This window comes from Stenella coeruleoalba (genome assembly GCF_951394435.1).
Source record: "Stenella coeruleoalba genome assembly, chromosome: 11".
Taxonomy (NCBI): Eukaryota; Metazoa; Chordata; class Mammalia; order Artiodactyla; family Delphinidae; genus Stenella; species Stenella coeruleoalba.
Genome location: NC_137157.1, coordinates 95,115,116 through 95,129,782, shown reverse-complemented (window position 1 = coordinate 95,129,782; position 14,667 = coordinate 95,115,116). Strand labels below are relative to the sequence as shown.

The 14,667-nt window shown below is 42.5% G+C and overlaps 1 pseudogene across 1 annotated transcript; it reads left to right on the top strand.

The window, feature by feature from the left end:
- The first annotated feature begins 9,245 nt into the window (after positions 1–9,245).
- On the top strand, positions 9,246–9,655 carry LOC307194202 (large ribosomal subunit protein eL28-like; annotated as a pseudogene). The gene has a single exon. The product of its transcript is annotated as a large ribosomal subunit protein eL28-like (transcript).
- The last annotated feature ends 5,012 nt before the right edge of the window (positions 9,656–14,667 follow it).

The window sequence follows — 14,667 nt, the reverse complement described above, 5'->3', positions numbered from 1 at the left end:
AGAACAGGAAAACACTGGCTATCCTAGATAGTTTTTTCTGAACCTACATTGGCTGTATCTGTCTCTTAATCTACAGGAATATACTATAGTACAGTCAGACAGCTAGTTCTGCCCCAAATCGTGGGTCCTTGAACAAATTACTTATAGATTTCTCATGGCAAATGAGGATGATAATAATAAATTTAAACTATTGTTGTGAATTGTAAATGACGTAACCTGATAAGAACCAGGCATGTAATAAAAACATCTTCAGTTTATCAAGAACCTCTTACTCCTACTATAGGGGAGAATAGTTCTGTGATGATTTGTTTGAACTTCTCCCATGTAACTGGAGAATCTTTGGAAAGTCTTTAGGTTCTTGGAAAAAAATGGGGATCTAGGCTTTAATTCATGACCTGCAGTAGCTTCTGTAGCTCTGAGCATATGTATTCTGCTATGAAATTAAATAGATACATTTGTTTCTTTTTTTTTTTTTTTTAATTTGACAAACACTTAGGTGACACTTAATATATACTGGCACTATTCTAAGTACTTTACTCATATTAAATGATTTCATTCTCATAATGAATCTTATGAAGTAGACTCTATTATTACCTTCATTTTACAGGTGAGGAAATAGAAGCACAGTGAGGCTGAATGACCTTCCCCAAATCACACAATGCAAGTGTCAGAGCTAGGATTGAAACCCAGGATGCCTGGCTCCGGAATCCATGCTCTTAGCTACACTTGCTTTAAAGGAATTTTGTTTTTTTTGTTTTTTGTTTTTTTTGGCTGCCCTGAGCAGCTTGTGAGATTTCAGTTTTCCGACCAGGGATTGAACCTGGGTCACAGCCTTGAAAGCGCTGAATCCTAACCAGGGAACCCACCACCGCCAAAAATTTTTTAATAGAAATAAAAAGTAAAAACGGGGCTTCCCTGGTGGCTCTGTGGTTAAGAATCCACCTGCCAATGAAGGGGACACAGGTTGGAGCCCTGGTCTAGGAAGATCCCACATGCCACAGAGCAACTAAGCCCGTGCGCCACAACTACTGAGCCTGTGCTCTAGAGCCCGCGAGCCACAACTACTGAAGCCCGCGCACCTAGAGCCCGTGTACCACAACAATAGAAGCCACTGCAATGAGAAGCCCGCGCACCACAACGAAGAGTAGCCCCCACTCCTCACAACTAGAGAAAGCTCACATGCAGCAATGAAGACCCAACGCAGTCAAAAATAAATTTTTTAAAGAAAGTAAAAACGTGTACATGACCCCAATCCACTTGAATTTAAGCTCCACGAGAGCAGGGACTGGCATTCTCTTACCACCACAATATCCCCAGTATCTGAAACTGGGCCTGGCAACATAGCAGAGGTAAACAAATGCATAAATGAATTAACCCAGATCTATATCCCATTGTGGGCTTTTCAGGCCATTTGTCTTTCTTCCTCGTTCTCGCTATCAGTATGTTGATCTGTTTCTGCTTATTAATAGTATCCAGAGGAAGCTGGCCCGAGAATATCAAGCTAAGACTCAAAGCTCTTAAAGGGCCACTTGTCAAGAGTATGAAATTTAATGGATTATCTTGCTCCTCTTAATTTTGTAAAAGCATGTATAAACTTGTTTATTTACAAGTAGCTTAAAACAGCCATTTATGTGTAATTGGAATTAAGTTGGATTAAAAAGTCCACCTGGAACTTAATATTTAAAGAATTTAGACTGTGATTGTAATCAAAGTAACTTCCCCCCGATTTGAACACTTAAACAGTTATAGGATTATAGGGTCACGCCATCAAAGTAAACACTCGTTCGTTGCACACATTTTTGAAATAAGTACACATTCATTCAATAAATCTGCATCCCACCATGGAAGAAGTACTCAGGGCTTTACACCACGGGATCGTGCAGATTCATGTCCAATGGAGAAGGAGAGGCAAAGAGGATGAGGAAAAACAGCACAACAGGGGAGATAAAGATACTGCCTGCATCCCTGGGTAGCATTAGCACGAAATAAATTCCGTTGGAGGAGGGGAGAAGCAGAAGTATAAAGGGTGGGGAGACTTTAGTCAGCTTTGAGTGATGGAACTGGTTGCCACAGAGATTTGCCTGACGGTCTACGGTCTATGAAGCACGTCTGCACTCTCTTACGTAGCAGCCTCCTAAAAAAACGCGGGCAGGCGGGGCTAACCTACTGGGTAGACACAGACCAGAAGAGATTCTTGGGTTTCTGGGCCCGCCTCATCCAAATGTTTCTGTGACTGCCTGATTCAATTTGAGGCTGAAAACAAGAAGTCCGAATGGCCTCAATTATTGGTAAGAAAGCTGTGTAAATTAGGGAAGCCGATTTTTCACTACACAGAAAGACCACATGGCGCTTGTAAAGGAAGCATATGTGGGAGACATAGAATGATTACAAGGACAGTGGCCAGAACCCTGTGTGGCACCTGCTTGGCACTGGACAAAATCTGTCATCTGCATATAGTGTGGACAGTTTTAATGAGGAGATCTCACGATTCAAAGTTTAGCTCGAGAGACCTTTGCCTTTACTGTTTCACAGTTCTTCCTCTTTGAGTTGCTAAAGGCAATGCTAAAATATTACCAGGACCAAGTGTATGCGTGAAGGTGAAGATTTTTAGCTGTTCAGACTACGCCCTGTTCTGAGGATTGGTTTTACTTCTTGCTAAGGTACCTTAGTAATAGGGAGCACTATTCCTGCACTCCAGGAGGGCATTGGACTCTTGCCCTCCCCCCTGCTAGGAGGGAATTAGAGCCCAGACCTTCTCTAAGAGTGGGCGGTGAACCACTGAGAAAGCAGACAATGCCGGAGGTCTCCACACTATTGTTCATCTGATGACCCAGGGGAGGTCAGATTCTTCTCCTCCCTCTTCGTACACACCCAAGGTTTGGCAGCTCCTTTGGCTGTTTTCTGATCTTGCACTTTTTTGGGGACTGTGATAAGAGCTTATTATGGTCCCCCTACCCCTCAGAAAAGTACGCTGAAATACAATATCTGCATTTACTTTTAGGGGGTCTGTATACCTGCCTGGTCCATCTTAGAACCCCATATGAATAAACACCACCCTAGAGCTTCAGTAGCTTTTTTCTTCGTATAGAACTTGATGGATTTTTTTCGGCGGAGTTGGGGCTCACCAAAGTTAGGGAAGACCACTGCTTAAAGAACATAGACATTTAATTATGAAACGTACTGAAAAGTGGCTTTGCTTCCTCCGTCATCAATAGATTGGCACTTGCTTACGGTTTTTTGAAAAGGTGGATGTGAGTCAGCATGAGCCCTTCAGTTATCGCTATTCAGTGGCTGCCTTCCTGTAAATGAGCCAGGCAGGGGTATCCTGGTGATAGTGTCAGACTAATAGTAATACAGAGAAGGAAGGACATTTATAGTTTTAGAGCATTGCTAGAGTAAACTTAAGGACCTCAAAGAAGGCTCTTTGCATCCTGCAAGCAATAGTCTGTGTTCCCTGTTGGCCCTTGTATAGAAATTGACATTTAAAATACTTGCTTACAATCCAGCAATCACATTCCTTGGTATTTATCCAAATGGTTGAAAAGCTGCATCTACACAAAAACCTGCATGTGAGTATTTGTAACAGCTTTACTCATAGCTGCCCAAACTTGGAAGCAACCGAGATGTCCTTCAGTGGGTGAAGAGATAAAATATGGTATACCCGGACAATGGAATATTATTCAGCACTAAAAAGAAATGAGCTATCAAGCCATGAAAAGGCATAGAGGACCCTAAAGTGCACATTAGTAAGTGAAAGTAGCCAGTCTGAAAAGGCGACATGCTGTATGATTCCAACTATATGACGTTCTGCAAAAGGCGAAACTGTGTAGAGAGTAAAATGATCTCTAGTTGCCGAGAATTGGAGGTGGGGGATGGGTGGGGGGGAGGGATGAACAGCTGGAGTTTTTTTAGGGCAGTGGAACTATTCCATATGATACTGTAATGATGGGTGACTGGTCCAAATTTGTAAAATGTTCAAGACCAAGAGTGAACCCTAACGTAAACTATGGACTTCGGGTGACTAAGCTATGTCAATTAATGTTCATCAGTTGTAACAAATGTACATACTAATGCAAGATGTTAATAATACGGTAGGTGAGGAAGTATATCGGTACTTTCTAAGCAATTTTTCTGTAAACATGAAACTGTTCCCCCCAAATAAAACCTATTAATTAAAAAAAATTGGTTTATATGACACTCTCCACCCCCTTCCATGAGACCGTAAAGGCAGGAACCATATCTTTTGTACCTGTATATTGCCAGAATCCGGGGAAAACAAGGAGAGTGTTCTATTATTAGTGCACTATTATTAGTGAGTATCCTAACAATATCTCAGACTTCACATGTCTAAAACAAAACTCTTGATTTGACCCCTCCTCTCTCTGTTCTCCTGACTGAAGTAAATGGCAACTCCAGTTACCCAGGCCAAAACCCTTAGGATCATTCTTGACTCCTTTTTTTTTTCCTCATGCCCAACATCCAGTTAGTTACTCCTGTTGGTTGTATCTTGAAAATATATTTCAAATACAACGACTCACTACTGCCACTACTACCACCGTCGTCCAAGCCCTCATCATTTCTCACCTGGACCGGTGGCCTCCTAGTTGGTCTCTGTTTCCACTCTTGCTGTCCTCTCTCATCTTCTCCATTCAACAGCAAATACCTTTTTAAAAACATAAATCGACTAAGGTTACTCCTTCACCCCCAAACCTAAAATGGCTTTGCAGCTTCCTGGCTTCCTGTCGCATTTAAAGTACAATCCAGGATCCAAGCCATCACTTACCATGCCCCTGCGTGATCAGACTCCTACTTCTCTCTCCAACAGTTTTTCCATCCTCTCTGCCCCCGGTTCACTGCACTCCTGCACCTCAGTCTTTTGGCACCAGGCCAAGAGCACATCCTTCGCTTGGTGTCTTTGTGTTTGGAATGCCTTCCGTTTGGAACAGTCTTCTCACAAACGCTCCCAAGAATTGCTCCCTCACGTCATTCAGGTTTCTGTTCAAACGTCATCTCTGCTGAGATCTACCCTCAGCACCCTGCCTTAAATAACCCTCCTCCCCAGCTCTTTATTACCGTACCTTGCTCATATATTCTTCCAAGTGCTCCCTTACCATTACTTGACATTATGTATTTGTTTGTTTGTTTGTTGTCTGTTGTAGTAGTCTGCTAGGGCTACCATAACAAATTACCACAGACTGGGTGGCTTTTTTTTTTTTTGGCCACTCCGCACAGCAGCATGCGGGAATCTTGGTTCCCCGACCAGGGATTGAACCTGTGCCCCCTGCTTTGGGAGTGTGGAGTCTTAACCACTTGACCTCCAGGAAGTCCCTGGGTGGCTTAAATAGCAGAAATTTATGTTCTCATAGGTCTAGAGGCTGGAAGACCAAGATCAGGGCTGTTTTCTCCTGAGACCTGTCTCCGTGCAGGTGGCTGCCTCCTTGCTGTGTCCTTAAAAGGCCTGTCCTTTGTGTGCACACCCCTGGTGTCTCTTTCTCTTCTTATAAAAACACTAGTCACATTGGATTACATCACATTCTTATGACTTCGCTTAAACTTAATCACTTCCTCAAAGGCCCTGTCTCCAAAGACAGTCACATTCTAAGGTACTGGAGGTTAGGGGTTCAACATGTGAATTTTAGGAGGACACAGTTCGGTCTGTAACACCCCACCCTCTGGCCCCCCTAAATTCATGTCCTTCTCACATGTAAAGTACAATTACCTCCACCCTAACAGCCCCCAAAGGTTTAACCCATTCCAGTATCCATTCCAACTACAGTCTCACCTGAATGTCATCCAAATCAGGTGTGAGTGAGACTCGAGGTATGATTTAACCTGAGGCAAAATTCCTCTCCAGCTGTGAACCTCTGAAAGCAGACACGTTATGTCCTTCCAAAATGCGGTGGTAGGACAGACATAGGATAGACAGTCCCTTTCCAAAATGGGAGAAGTCGGAAAGAAGGAAGGGGTGAAGAGGCCCAAACAAATCCAAAACTTGGCAAGGTAAATTCCATTAGATTTTTTTCCCTTCTGTTTCTTATTGTGGTAACAAACACATAACATAAAATTCACCATCCTAACCACTTTTAATTGTACAGTTCAGTAATGTTAAGTATATTCATATTGTTGTGAAACAGATCTCCAGAACTTTTTCATCTTGCAAAACTGAAACTCTGCACCTGAAACTAACACACCGTTGTTAGTCAACTATACTTCAACAAAATTAAACAAAAACAAAAACAAAAACCTGAAACTCTGTACCCATTAAACCACAGGTCCCCTTTTCTTCCTGGCACCAGCTAGAGGCAACCACCATGCAACTTTCTGTTTCTATGAGTTTGATGACTTTAGACACCTCATTTAAGTGGAATCATACAGTGTGTTTTTTGACTAATTTAGTTCAGTTAGCATAATACCCTCAAGGTTCATCCTGTTGTAGGATGTGACAAGATTTCCTTCTTTTTTAAGACTGAATACTATTGCATTGTGTGTATACACCACAGTTCATTTATCCATGCAACCACTGATGGACACTTGGGTTGCTTCACCTTTGGCTATTGTGAATAGTGCTGCTGTGAACATGGGTGTGCAGATATCTCTATGAGCCCTTGCTTTCAATACTTTCAGTACCTAGAAGTTTTTAATTTTTTGAGGAACTGACGTACTGTTTTCCATAGCAGTTGCACTATTTTATAATTCCACCAATGGTGCACAATAGTTCCAATTTTTCCACATCCTCACCAACACTTGTTATTTTCTGGTTTTCTTTCTTTCTTTTTTTTTTTTTTTTTTTGTGGTATGGTATGCAAGCCTCTCACCGTCGTGGCCTCTTCCGTTGCGGAGTACAGGCTCTGGACGCACAGGCCCAGCGGCCATGGCTCACGGGCCCAGCCGCTCCGCGGCATGTGGGATCCTCCGGGACCGGGGCACGAACCCGTGTCCCCTGCATCGGCAGGCGGACTCTCAACCACTGCGCCACCAGGGAAGCCCCTTCTTTCTTTTTCTTGATGGTAGCTTTCCTTTTCTTTTTTTTTGATGGTAGCTTTTCTTTTTTTTTTTTTTTCTCTTTTTTTGAAGAGAGATATCTCATTGTGGTTTTAATTTGCATTCCTCTGATGATTAATGATGTTTAACATCTTTTCATATGCTTGTTGGCCATTTTTATATCATCTTTGAAGAAATGCCTGTTCGTGTCCTTGGCCCATTTTCTAATCAGTTTATTTGATTATTTTGTTGATGAGTTCTTTATATAATCTGGATATTAACCCTTATCAGATATATGATTTGCAAATATTTTCTCCCATTCCATATGTTGCCTTTTCACTCTGTTATTGTGTCCTTTGATGAGCAAAAGTTTTAAGTTTGATGTGGTCCCATTTGTTTATTTTTGGTTTTGTTGCCTGTGCTTTTGTTGTCATATCCATGAAATCAATATTCCATTAAATTTTAAGTCTCAAAAATAATTCTCATTGGCTCAGTGCTCTGACCTCCAGGCCCACTGAGGTGGCCCTGTTGCTCCCTCCGCCCTGGCCACTGGCCTGAACCCACTGAAACTGAGGAGGAGAGAGCCTTGCCCTAATGGCCTGTGTGCTCTGGGTCTGTGGTGGGAGTGACAGCTCTCTGATATCATTCCCATGATACCATCATGAATCAGGGTTACTCTTCCCTTAAAGGATAACACATGTTGATAGATCGATTGCCCTATCCTGTGGAATCTCAGAGGTCTGATAGCCTTCCTTCAATTTGTCTTATCTCTTCACCTTTTAGTCTAGTCTGGCAGTGTTTCTGCTGGTGTAACACCAGCTCTATTGCTAGATTCCGCTGAGATGGCTGATTAAACCCAGGAATTTCACTCCTAATCCCTTTATCAAATGATTTTCCAGCTATACCCACGGTGTCCTCTCTGGAGCAAGCTTTCTTGTTTTTTGCCATATGGATAGGCTGAGAATTTTCCAAATCCTCAATTTCTGGTTCCTTTTTGCCTAACAATTCCTCCTTCAATTTATTTCTCTCCTCTCACATTACTATAAGCAGCAAGGGGAAATCATACCTTTAACAGTTTGCTTAGAAATCTCCTCAGCTAAATATCCTATTTTATCACAAAGTTTACTTTCCACAAAACACAATTCCACCAAGTTCTTTGGTACTTGATAACAAGGATCAACTTTCCCCAAACTTTCAATAACATGTTCCTCATTTCCATCTGAGACTTCACCAGAATCACCTTTATCATTCATATTCCTACCAACCATTTCTTCCTGGTGATCTAGGCTTTTTCTAGCGTGTGTCTCAAAACTCCTCCAGCCTCTACCCACATTTTTAGGTATTTGTTATAGCAGCACCCCACTTCTTGGTACCCAAATCTGTATTAGTCAGGGTTCTGCAAAGAAACAGAACCAACAGAATGTGCAAATACAGGTTTTTTCCCAGTTATCCGGAAGTACAGCCTTCGTATGAAACCTTTCTTAAGCTGAAATGGCATAAAACAAAGAGGCAATTACCTTAGGACACATCTTGCTAACGGGTGCACAGAGTAAATCAAGATAAAGCAGAGATGCTCAGAATCGTAGTTCAAAACTATGGCAGCTTGACGCTGCAATGCTGAGCGTAAATCCTGGGGAAGGAACTTGCAGCGCGGCTCTCAAAGCTGGGGCTGGCTGCTGCCTCTATAATGGCTCTTGCAAAACAAATGCTTACTTAATGCTGTTTTCACTTTTCACCTTTTTCCCTGAAAGTGCAAATCCTCTTCCGATTTCTTTTGGTTACTGAAAACAGGTACTAATGTTTGTGTATCTTTCATGAAAGCGAAGTGGCATAAAGTGTACTTTCGAAAAGCAGGGGACACTTGTAGGTAGAAAAAGATTTTTTTTGAGGGATTTATTCATGTGATTATAGAAGTTGGCAAGTCCAAAATCTGCAGGGTGGGCTGGCAGGCTGGAGACCGAGGAAGAGCCATTGCTGCAGTTCAAGTACAAAGGCCATCAAGCTAGAGCCTCAGGAAAGCCGGCGTTGCAGCTGAAGTCCAAAACAGTCTGCTGGTAGAATTCTTCTTGCGGGGGACCGGGTTGGGATGGGGAGGAAGGTGTCCCTCCTTTGTTCTTGTTAGGTCTTCAACTGATTAGACAAGGCCTACCCACATTATGGAAGACAACCAGCTGTACTCGAAATCCATCACTTCAATGTAAATCTCATTCCCAAACACCCCCCTCTTTCCATCTCCGGCCGTCGCAACGAGAGGAGGTGCCGCCATGTCCGCGCATCTGCAACGGATGGTCGTGCAGAACTGCTCCAGCTTCTTGATCAAGAGGAAGAGGCAGATGTGCCAACCGAGCCCAATAACCTGAAGGGCCGCAACTCCTTCCGCTACAATGAGCTCATTCACCGCAAGACTGTGGGCGTGGAGCCGGCGGCGGCCGGCAAAGGGGTCGTGGCGGTCACGAAGCAGAGATCCAGCCCGCGAAAGCTGGCCACCTCCTACGTGCGGACCAGCATCAACAAGAAGGCCCGGGCCACCCTCACCAGCATCTGGCACATAATCCGAAACAAGTAGCGCCCGGATTTGCGCACGGCCGCCCTCTGCAGAGCCAGCAACGTCCTGCGCAGCCAGAAGCCTGTGATGGTGCCGAGGAAGGGGACCCATCCCACCAAGAGCTCCTGAGCCATCTGTCCCCTTCCCCACAGCAATAAACCTGTCAGCCGGGGGGAAAACAAAACAAAACAACAACAACAAAACACCCTCACAGAAACATCCAGAATAATGCTTGACCAAATACCTAGGTATGGTGGCCCAGCCAGGCTGGCTCATAAAATTAACCTCTCACAGGCCTTCTGCATTAAATTTTAAGCCCTATGAGGAGAGGGACATTGTCTTAGCGACGTTCATATAGCTTGTGCCTAGAACTGTAGCTAGCATGCAGTAGGTATTCAATAAACAGTTGATGAAAAATGCATAAATGACTGACTAAATGACTGTTTGCTAGGGCTTTAGAGTTTATCAGGTTTCTTTCCACTTGCATTATCTGATTTCTTTATCCCAAAAATTCTTTGAGCTGGATATTATGACCTCCAGTTAAATACTGAAATTGAGATATAGAGAAGTTAAATGACCAGTTCAAATGTCTAAATGCTTCATGTTCCAGAGGTGGGACTCAGATTTCACTCTTTTGACTTCTAATCCTCTGCCCAGTCAACTACACTACACTGTAATTATTCTCTCACCTTACCTATTAGTCCTAGTGTTGATAATAAGAGGAAATAGGTAGCTTAATAGTGCCAAGTCTCTGCTGGGTGTTAAAAAAGGGTAAACAGGGCTTCCCTGGTGGCACAGTGGTTGAGGGTCCACCTGCCGATGCAGGGGACACGGGTTCGTGCCCCGGTCTGGGAAGATCCCACATGCCATGGAGCGGCTGGGCCCGTGAGCCATGGCCGCTGAGCCTGCACGTCCGGAGCCTGTGCTCCGCAACGGGAGACGCCACAACAGTGAGAGGCCCGCGTACCGCAAAAAAAAAAAAAAAAAAAAGGTAAACAGTGAGTGAGGAGGATATTTGTGTTCCTGCCGAAGGCAGCACAGTAAGGGGAGGTGTCAGAGAGGAGCTTCTGCTTCAGTGGTGGGTGATCATTTCAGGGGAGCACTAAGATGCTCAGCAAGGAGAGAGAGTCTCTTTTGGCTCTAATCCTGGAAGAAGCCCAGTTATGAAAACACTGGAGAGGGTCTCTCTATATAAACCCAGAGGTTTTTCTCTGTGCTGCGTACTTTCAGAATTAGTCTAGCATGTCACTCCCCAGGTGGGACGGAGCGGGATGACACAAGGTTTCATCATGCTACTCAAAGCAGCAGTTTTAAACTTATGAGTTATTCCTGGAACTTTCCATTTAATATCTTTGGTGGGGTGTCTGTTGGCACTGGAGAGAGTTTGGGGCTGAATTGTGGGCAGTTGTTGTATAAGGTAGTGGGTTGTTGTTTTTTTTTCCTTGGTTTGAATTGTGACATAGACACTCACTTCCCCCTCTTAGTAACCTGGTTCTTCCTTTTTCTTCAGCTCTGCCTTTGTCAACTATAATGACCTATTTATCTTCCTAGCTATTGTTTAGAGCATATTCTGACTTATTATTGATTATTAGCAATAAGTATAATAAACATGATGCTATGGTATGGTAGAATCAATTTAATTTCTGCAAGTATTCAAAAGTACTTGATCCAAGGAGTTTCCTGGTGGTTCAGTGGTTAGGACTCCGCACTTTCACTGCTGTGGGCCCAGGTTAAATCTCTGGTTGGGAAACTAGGATCCCGCAAGCCGTGGGGTGTGGCCAAAAGAAAAAAAAAAAAGTACTTGATCCAAAAAAAAATTACTTCGCATTGACGACAGACTTAAAAGCATGAAATGAAGTTTCTGAAGAGACAGTACTAAATAAGGGCATATGTTCAAAGAACTTTGGGGGTATGGTATTAAACAGCAAAGTTCATTGTTGTTTTCATAAGACATTCTTATAAATTAATTGTTCAATAGAAATTAATAATTGAATTTCATTTAAAAACTGACAAGGAGCAAGCCTAGTTAACTGATTAGGTAGGGCTTAAAAGGTGAGTTGTGTTGGTGAAATTGACAAGAGACAGATTATAAACTTTTAGTTGCCATTGTAGTTTACCAATAAGAGTTTATGTCCAATCAGTACATTCTCTTCCATACAGAACTGTCTTCCTCCAAAGTGAAATTATTTAATTCCTCCAAAATACTCTAAATAATGAACTGTACCAAGTATTGAGAGGGTGATGGAAATGGTGTTGGAGGAAGAGATACGAAATGAAATGAGCACAGCTTCTGCTTTCAAGATTGGAGAAAATTGCTTGTATAGGGAATTGGTAATTTTTTTTTAAGGTTTTTTTTTTTAGAGCAGTTTGAGGTTTAAAGCAAAATTAAAAGGAAGGTACAGAGATTTTTTTTCCATACACCCTCTTCCCCCACAAATGCATAGCCTCCCCCATTAAAAACATCTCCCACCAGAGTGGTACACTTGTTACAATTGACGAGTGTACATTGCCACATCACAATCACCCAAGATCCAGACTTCACATTAGGGTTCATTCTTGGTCTTGTACGTTCTATGGATTTGGGCAAATGGTAATGACATGTATATCCATCATTACAGTATCATATAGAATATTTCCACTGCCCTTAAAAACCTCTGTGCTGCAACTATTCATCCCTCCTCTCATCACCCGCTCTCAACCACCGGCAATCAGTGATCTTTTTACTGTCTCCATGGTTTTGCATTTTGCAGAAAGTCATAGAGTTGGAATTATACAGTATGTAGCCTTTTCAGATTGGCGTCTTTATTTTATTAACATGCATTAGGGATGCATTAGGGAAGGATCCTTAGATCCTTCATGTCTTTTCCTGGTTTGATAGCTCATTTCCTTCTAGTGCTGAATAACATTCCATTGTCTGGATGTACCACAGTTTGTTTATACATTCACCTATTGGAGGATACCTTGGTTGCCTCCAAGTTTTGGCAATTATGAGTAAAGCTGCTATAAACATCCGTGTGCAAGTTTTTGTGTGGACATAAGTTTCAACTTCTTTGGGTACATACCAAGGAGTGAGATTGCTGGATTATATGGTAAGAGTACGTTTAGTTTTGTAAGAAACTACCAAACTGTCTTCCAAAGTGGCTGCACCATTTTGCATTCCCACCAGCAATGAATGAGAGTTCCTATTGCACCGCATCCTTGCCAGCAATTGGTATTGTCAGTGTTTCAATGACCATTCTAATCGGTGTGTAGTGGTATCTCATCATTGTTTTAATTTGCATTTCCCTTATGACATATGAGTGGAGCATCTTTTCAAATGCTTATTTGCCATCAACATATCTCCTTTGGTGGGGTGTCTGTTAAGGTCTTCGGCCTATTTTTTTGTAATTAATTTATTTATTTTTGGCTGCGTTGGGTCTTCGTTGCTGTGTGCGGGCTTTGTCTAGTTGCGGCGAGCGGGGTCTACTCTTTGTTGCGGTGTGCGGGCTTCTCATTGTGGTGGCTTCTCTTGTTGCACAGCATGGGCTCTAGGCACGCAGGCTTCAGTAGTTTTGGTGCATGGACTCAGTAGTTGTGGCACTCGGGTTCTAGATCGCAGGCTTAGTAGTTGTGGCGCACGGGCTTAGTTGCTCCACAGCATGTGGGATCTTCCTGGACCAGGGCTCGAACCCATGTCTCCTGCATTGGCAAGTGGATTCTTAACCACTGCGCCACGGGGGAAGCCCTGGCATATTTTTTAATCAGGTTGTTTGTTTTATTATTGTTGAGGGTTTTTTTATGATTAAAGAACATTTAGTTGTGTTCTTGTTGAGTTTTAAGAGTTCTTTGTATATTTTGGACAATGGTCCTTTATCAGATGTGTCTTTTGCAAATATTTTCTCTCAATCTGTGGCTTATCTTCTCGTTCTCTTGATAGTGTTTTTGGAAAGCAGAAATTTTTAATTTAATAAAGCCCAACTTATCAATTATTGCTTTCATGGATTGTGCCTTTGGTTCTGTACCTAAAAAGGTATCTCTATATCCAAGGTCATCTGGGTTTTCTTCTCTGCTATCTTCTAAGAGTTTTATAGTTTTCTGTTTTATATTTAGACCTATGATCCATTTTGAGTTAAGTTTTGTGAAAGGTAAGGTCTGTGTCTAGATTAATTTGTGTGTGTGTGTATGTCCTGCTGTTCTAGCACCATTTGTTGAGGAGACTGTCTCTGCTCCATTTTGTTGCCTTTGTTTCTTTGTCAAAAATCATTTGACTCTATATATTCATATTCTGGGCTCTCTGTTCTGTTCCATTGATCTATTTGTCTATTCCTTCACCAGTACCACAATGTCTTGATTATTGAAGCTTTACAGTAAGTCTTGAAGTTGGGTAGGTAGTGTCAGTCCTCCAACTTTTTTCTTCTTTTTCAGTACTGTGTTGTCTATTCTGGGTCTTTTGCCTCTTCATATAAACTTCAGGATTTTTTTTTCTTTTAATTTATTTTTGGCTGCATTGGGTCTTTGTTGCTGCACACGGGCTTTCTCTAGTTGCGAGTGGGGGCTACTCTTTGCTGCAGTGTGTGGGCTTCACATTGCAGTGACTTCTCTTGTTGTGGAGCAGGGGTCTAGGTGCGCAGGCTTCAGTAGGTGTGGCATGCAGGCTCAGTAGTTGTAGCTTGCTGGCTCTAGAGGGCAGGCTCAGTAATTGTGGTGCACGGGCTTAGTTGCTCCATGGCACGTGGAATCTTCCCGGACCAGGGCTCAAACCCGTGTCGCCTGCGCGTTTGGCAGGCGAATTCTTAACCACTGCACCACCAGGGAAGCCCAATATAAACTTTAGAATCACTTTTTCAATATCCAAAAATTAACTTGCTGGGATATTGATTGGGATTGCACTGAATCTATAGATCAAGTTGATAAGAACAGACATCTTGGTAATATTGATTCTTCCTATCCATGAATGTATACTACCTCTCCATTTATTTAGTTCTATGATTTCATTCATCAGAGTTTTGTAGTTTTCCTCATATAGGTCTGGTACATATTTTGTTAGATTTTTATCTAGTTATTTACTTTTTTTTTTTTCCCTTCTAACATCTTCATTGGGGTACAACCGCTCCACAATGGTGCGTTAGTTTCCGCTCCACAACAAAGTGAATCAGCTATAC